Source organism: Triticum dicoccoides, chromosome 7A, assembly GCF_002162155.2.
Source record: "Triticum dicoccoides isolate Atlit2015 ecotype Zavitan chromosome 7A, WEW_v2.0, whole genome shotgun sequence".
Classification (NCBI taxonomy): Eukaryota; Viridiplantae; Streptophyta; class Magnoliopsida; order Poales; family Poaceae; genus Triticum; species Triticum dicoccoides.
This window is the reverse complement of record NC_041392.1, coordinates 337,994,709-338,002,182: the sequence shown is the minus strand read 5'-3', so window position 1 is coordinate 338,002,182 and position 7,474 is coordinate 337,994,709.

Genomic DNA, 7,474 nt, shown 5'->3' with positions numbered 1-7,474 from the left:
ATCCAGTTGCCCTCCTCAAGTGTCTCTTGGCTCCAGAAATTCTCTTTTATTGTATGAAAATTCCTCGCAAAGTTTTGTTCCATTCCAAGAACTGCTATTTCTGCACAAAAACAACACCATGGTAGTTCTGCTAAAAACAGTGTCAGTCCGGAGTTAGTTTCATCCAAATCATGCAAATTAGAGTCCAAAACAAGAGGAAAAGCATTAGGAAAAGTAGATACGTTGGAGACGTATCATGCCGCAAGCTGCAGCAGCATCGGAGCTCCCTCCACCGTCGAGCACCCTCGGCAGATGAGCCCCGCGCTGCCCCATCTCTCCTACCTCCCTCCCGCTACTCTCTCTTTTCTCTAATCTCTGCGTCTCTCGTTCTACAGCCACCGCCATGGGAGTCAAGCTCCAAGTTCCTGTCGCCGCTGCTCTACTTCCCGGAGGACCTCGACGAGAGCCTCGCTCATGCCCCCTCCATCCCATCACCTGGATCCCGCCACCGCACCGCCAATCCTCGCCCACAGCTCCGCCCAAGACCCTGCCATCCCGGCCCTGCAGCCCCGCGCTCAAGTCCCATCGCACCACGCCTGTCCAGCCACTGCATCAAGCAGAGGAGGACGATGCCTTGTTCAATGCCTGTTGATCTCTCCTTCAAAGCGCGTGGGCCTCCTCTGCGTGTGCTCGCTCTGCCATCCCAATGTGAGCAGCCGCCCAAGATCCAGAGAAAACCTATTTTTATAGATTACACCCTCATGTTCATGCATATAATATCTCACCAACCGTGCATCGGATTAAAATGATTTAAATATGTAAAATGCTTAGAATTTTATCTAGTTTCATAATATGCAACTTTCATCCATGTTAAAATGTTTAAATTGATGTTTGCATTTAATTTGCATAATGACATGTTAAAATGGTTTATTTCATAACTAAATAATCGTAGCTCCGAATTAAATGAACTTTGTATGTAAATGGGGTAGAAAAATGTGTAGACTGACATGGTGCACTTTATTTTATTGTTTAACAACATTTAAATATGATCTAGGGCAGAACAGTAGCAAATTCGAAATGCATATGGGGATTTTCCGAAATTGTTGTTTGTTACTTTCGGCCTCAACTAAACTTGCATTTAATTGTGGCATGTACATAAACCGTTTGTTTGACTATGTTACCTCTTTGCTCAGCCCCTCTTATAGCGTTGCTAGTTGCAGGTGAAGTTTTAGGTTGTTCCATGTTGGGACATAGATATCATGGTATATCACAATATCTCTTATTTAATTAATGCATCTATATACTTTGTAAAGGGTGGAAGGCTCGGCCTTTTGCTTGGTGTTTTGTTCTACTCTTGTCGGCCTAGTTTCCTTCATACCGGTGTTATGTTTCTTGATTTTGCGTTCCTAACATAGTCGGGGTTTATGGGCCCCTCTTGACAGTTTGGTTTGAATAAAACTTTTCCAGTAAGGTCCAACTTTGGTTTTACCATTTGCCTAATAACAACTAAACCTTGCATAGGGACCGGCTAGCACCCGTGGACTCTTAATCAACAACCTCGGGCCAGTGCTCCTCATGAGTGCCGGTCCAAACTGGGTGGTGTCCGATGCCCCCTGGGCAACCAGGGTCTCAGTCAACCCGATGTCTGGCCCATCCGATGTGCCCTGAGAACGATTCCTATCAGGATTGTCGGTACATCGGGCGGTCTTGCTGGTTTTGTTTTACCATTGTCAAAATGAGTGCACCAGGATTCCGAGTTTGATCGGGTGATCCCAAGATGGAGATTTGCCTCCGCGGATTCTGAGAGTTTGTGATGGACTAAGTTGGGACACCCTTGCAGGGTTTAATCTTTTCGAGAACCATGACCGCAATTATGTGGAAGATTGGAAATTTATAATATACGGTTGTAGAGAAATTGACACCAGATCCGAAATAAAATACACCAACCACGTGCATAACCGTGACCGTCTCTTTTCGAGTGAGTTCGGGAAGAGAACACGGTGGGGTTGTGTTTGACTCGTAAGTAGTTCAGGATGACTTAGTGATCATTACTAGTTTGCGACCGTTATGCGTAGTTACTCTTCTTACTATTGTACTCGTAAGTTAGCCACCATACAATGCTTAGTGCTGCTGCAACCTCACCACTTATCCATTCCATACCCATTAAGCTTTGCTAGTCTTGATACCCATGGTAATGGGATTGCTGAGTCCTCGTGGCTCATAGATTACTACTACAACATGCGCAGGTACAGGTAATGAGATGATCAGACGTGAGAGCGATGCTTGATTGTTTTGGAGTTCTTCTGCTTCTTCTTCGATCAAGGGACATGTTTCGAGTCGGGAGCCTGGGGTTAGCAGGATGGATGTTGTTCTTCTTTCATTTGATTTCATCTGTAGTCGGATCCTGCTCTTTTGTATGATGAGTGCTATGTATTGATGAACTGTTGTGTTCATGTTGTAGCTTGTGGCGAGTGTAAAGCCTTTAACTTGTATTCTCATCTATTCAGTACATGGTATGTTGTAATGATATCCACCTTGCTATGAGATCGAAATGCGATTGTGCCCCAATCATGAATTCATCACATGATTGGCATAGAATGGCATCTTGGGCGCTACAAGTTGGTATCAGAGCCCTACCAACTGCAGAGCCCCCTTGATTGATCGAACTGTTGCCGTTGTCGAGTCTAAAAAACTATTTTGAGTCTAGTTATATATCAGAGTATAGGAATTCTTTTTACTCCTTGTCCCCTTCGTCGCTCTGGTGAGGACTCGTGACGTAGGTGTTTTGATTCCACTACTCTCCTTTTTCACTCAATTTTTTTAGGATCACGCGGGTATTGTTGGAATCGTTGCGATACCGATGTGACTGGAATTCTGTTCTTGGTGCCTCCTGTCATTTAGGGGTTGTGGCAGCGTCCCGGGGAGTTGAGCTCCAAGGTGTTTTTGTCGCAATGTTTATCATTGAGTTCCGGAATACCAGAGGATGCTGACATCGAAAACGCTTCTATACTCTTTGTGGTGAGAGTAGTTTGGCGCCACCCAGTACTGGGGAGAGTAATCATATGTATTGCCACAACTAGTATATCAGATGTTTTTCGAAGGTCTGAGGTACACAATTTCTGAGGTTCTTGGTTATGTGTTGAGGAGGCAGTACATTTGGAGCGTAGAATTCTGCTAGGAGTTGTGTGATGATATTTTGCTCCTTGTACTTGTTGTACCGGATTGCATAACCAAAATTTTCGGGAGTTCTCAGGTGGGAATTCAAGTAGTTACCTAGAATATCTTTTCGACAGATGCATGATTTGGGATTGGGTAAATCTCTATCATATGTATTTGTTTCTGGCTTATTCTGCAAGCCGAATCCTTTTTTTGTTTTGGTTGTGGTATTCGAGTTGCTTCAATGTCAAGTATTGATTCCATACCTTTCCTAAGCGGTGTTTTCATATTTTTATGGGAGTGCTAATCCTTCTTGATCATCGATATTGTCATGTCAATCCTTTTCAACCGGTTCACTTCTCTTCAAGTTATTCCATACGGGCATCATTGAGAAGCCTGACGATTTGTCTGTTTTACCTGTCCCAAGTTGCCTTTGTTTTTCGCACCATCCCACCCTTTTCTTCAAGGACTCAGATTTCTTAATCATGTATCCTTTTATTCGTGTGAAGTCTCTTCATTCTTTTCCTTCAATGTTCTTAACCGGTGATTCCTCGTGAAGATGCTAAGGAAGCTTTAGGTTTATCATTCTTTGTTCCTTTTCTTCTCCATAGACTAAATTCAAGCTTTCGATGTTGATTATATCCCTTTCCTTGTTTCAAATTATTTCCCATTCCGGTGCACCTCTTAATCATTATCATCTCGCTATTCATTTGCTCTGGAGTGCCGAAGGTATCTCAGAAGATTCACGTTTCCATTCTCAATCTGTTCAAGCTAATTCGAGGATGTTATCTCATTCAGGCCATTTAATTCAACCGGTGCAATCTCTCTTTCAAGAAACCATTTCCAATGGTGTTTATTTTGAGTGGGCCCTAACCCACAAGTCTTTTCCCAGGATATTACCTGACTCTTCTAAATTTTTCCAGAGTGATTCTCAAATTATTTCAAAATTTGATGTAGGAATGAATTTTCATCAGCCAAATGTCTTCTCCAAGATCGCTTTCAAATTATTTTCATCTTTGGCTCAACATTTTATCTTTTCATTCATCCGGAGTGTCCCAACAATTTGGTGGTGTTCCTCATCATCATTCTTAGCGTTGAAGACTGAAGAAGAGTTTCTCTTAAATCTTGGTCCGTTGTCTTAAAGATTCATGGTTTTGGCTTCATGCCATCCTCATAATTGTTTCCAATCGTGAGAATTCTTTTCATACTCATCCAAAGCATTTCAGGAGTTGTTTTTGTTCTAGACCAAAGAAGGTTTCTTCTTTCTAAGTGTGAGACAAAGGCGGATGGGTGACCACGGTGCAGCGCATGTGAGGGCGTGGACAGGGGCGCGCCGAGCGACTGTGGGGCCGAGTAGAGCGCGGCGGCAACAGATGCGGGGCGCGGAAGACAGAGGTGGCGCGGGGAGGAAGGGACATGGGCGGTAGGCGATGCGGGGGGAACTGTAGCGGGGCTGGGGAGCAGGGGCAAAAGAGGCCAACGGTAGCAGCAGCTACAAGCGCGTGCGCGCGAGGGTAGCGAGTTGCGGCCTCGGGCGTATGAGGGCGCAGTGGCTGCGGTGAGCGCGGCGAGCAGGGTGCTCCTGTGACGGGACGACTACGGGGCACCGGAAAGCAAAGGGGGAGCTGGGGCTCACAGGGGGTGGTGAGGCGCTCAGGGAAGCCGGGGCTCATCGGAGGGGAGCGAGTCGAGCGGCGGACCGCAATGATCCAGTCAACGACGATCGATGAGGGTGACTGCTCGAGGGCGTCCTACCCCGCGTGGTTGGTCGTGACGACGGCGACGAGGAGGCGCAGCTCCTGGACATCAAGCATGACAAGGGATGGCCAGTAGCCACGCGAGCGGCGGTGGTGCGGTGATGGCAGCGTTCGGGCGACAAAGACATGGAAGGGGGTGAGGCGAGGGAGAAGAGGGGTGGCCTAGGGTTCCAGCGAGGAGAGGGGGTTGGGGTGGCACTTAACTCCGGGGGGCGAGGGATGGCTGCCCGGCGGCCATCAGCGGCCATGGTGGCCTGGATGGCCGTCATGCCTTCCCCTGTCTCTCCTGTCATGAGGTAGAAGGAAAGGCCGTGGGGTTTGGGCGTTGGGCTACACTATACTGCGACTCTGCCAAGTGCCCAATTAGTGCATTTGGTCTTAGCCTTTTTTATATGCTCTGTTAAACCTCCTAGCTTCTGTTTTACATTTCTTTAGCTAGCAAATGTCTTTTGTAAAATGTGACACTTGTTAAATTAAATACTTTGCAATAACTAGCACTGCCACAAAAAGCTTGAGAGTTAAAAGAATTCATTTGATTTTTGTTTAAATAGAAAAGTTTTATTTTGGGGCTGTTTGGTCCAGTCTAAAATAGATTAAGGGCAATTTAAATATTCAAATAATGTTGGTTTCACTTGGACAATTACCAAGGGATTATTTGCAATATTATGAACATTTTTCTGCATAATTGAGGAAGTAATAATTTGACTTGCATTTCAAATTTGAATTTGACTTTGATTTCTAACTAGTGGCAACTTAGCTTAGCAAGACTGGTGACATGGCATCATTAGTGTGAGGTTATTATAGTTAACCACTAGGGGTGTTACACTCTCCCCCTCCCCCTCTCCCTCATATTTTCCATCCATGCGTTGCGATCTCACTAATTTCGGGAAGGCTGACAATGATCAACGTCCAAAAATTCGGGAATGTCATGCTGGAGCACGTCAAAAATATCTTAGAAGCAGATGCACGTAAAGGGCGCGTGGAGGAAGGCCTCAAGGAGGCGGCCGGTGTTGGGCTGGAGCAGATCACCGCAACTCTTCCGTGGGTCGAGGAGGTTGCCAGCCGCATCATGTCAATGTCCACAAGGCTGTCATTGCGAAGAATTCAATCGAATCCTGCTGGGTTTGGTGGTTGAGTGCTTCCTTTGTACCATGAGTTATCTTTGTTCTATTTTTGTGGTTCGTGCTTTCGCATGGAGGAACTAGCAAGTTTTGGATCAAATTGTGAATTAATGGCCGGTGCCATCATCCTGGAGGTCACCCGTGACCGGCAGTCTAAGGTCACGACACGACGAAAGCTTCAGGGTCAGTGATATCTGCTACCTCTTGAGCACTGCGTTGGTTTTCCCTTGAAGAGGAAAGGGTGATGCAGCAACGTAGCATAAGTATTTCCCTCAGTTATTGAGAACCAATGTATCAATCCAGTAGGAGGCCACGCGCGAGTCCCTCGCACCTACACAAACAAATAAAATCCTCGCAACCAACGCAATAAAAGGGTTGTCAATCCCTTCACGGTCACTTACGAAAGTGAGATCTGATAGATATGATAAGATAATATTTTTGGTATTTTTATGATAAAGATGCAAAGTAAATAAAGCAAAATAAAAATGGCAAAAGAAATAACCTGTTGATGGAAGATTAATATGATGGAAATAGACCCGGGGGCCATAGGTTTCACTAGTGGCTTCTCTCGAGAGCATAAGTATTACGGCGGGTAAACAAATTACTGTTGAGCAATTGACAGAATTGAGCATAGTTATGAGAATATCTAGGTATGATCATGTATATAGGCACCACGTCCGAGACAAGTAGACCGACTCCTGCCTGCATCTACTACTATTACTCCACACATCGACCGCTATCCAGCATGCATCTAGAGTATTAAGTTCAAAAGAACAAAGTAACGCTTTAAACAAGATGACATGATGTAGAGGGATAAACTCATGCAATATGATATAAACCCCATCTTGTTATCCTCGATGGCAACAATACAATACGTGCCTTGCTGCCCCTACTGTCACTGGGAAAGGACACCGCAAGATTGAACCCAAAGCTAAGCACTTCTCCCATTGCAAGAAAGATCAATCTAGTAGGCCAAACCAAACTGATAATTCAAAGAGACTTGCAAAGATAACCAATCATACATAAAAGAATTCAGAGAATATTCAAATATTGTTCATAGATAAACTTAATCATAAACCCACAATTCATCGATCTCAACAAACACACCGCAAAAGAAGATTACATCGAATAGATCTCCACAAGAGAGGGGGAGAACATTGTATTGAGATCCAAAAAGAGAGAAGAAGCCATCTAGCTAATAACTATGGACCCGAAGGTCTGAAATAAACTACTCACACATCATCGGAGAGGCAATGGTGTTGATGTAGAAGCCCTTCGTGATCGATGCCCCCTCCGGCGGAGCTCCGGAAAAGGCCCTAAGATGGGATCTCATGGCTACAGAAGGTTGCGGCGGTGGAATTAGGGTTTTGGCTGCGTATCTGGTAGTTTGGGGGCACGTAGGTATATATAGGAGGAAGAAGTACGTCGGTGGAGCAACGTGGGCCCCACGAGGGCGGAGGG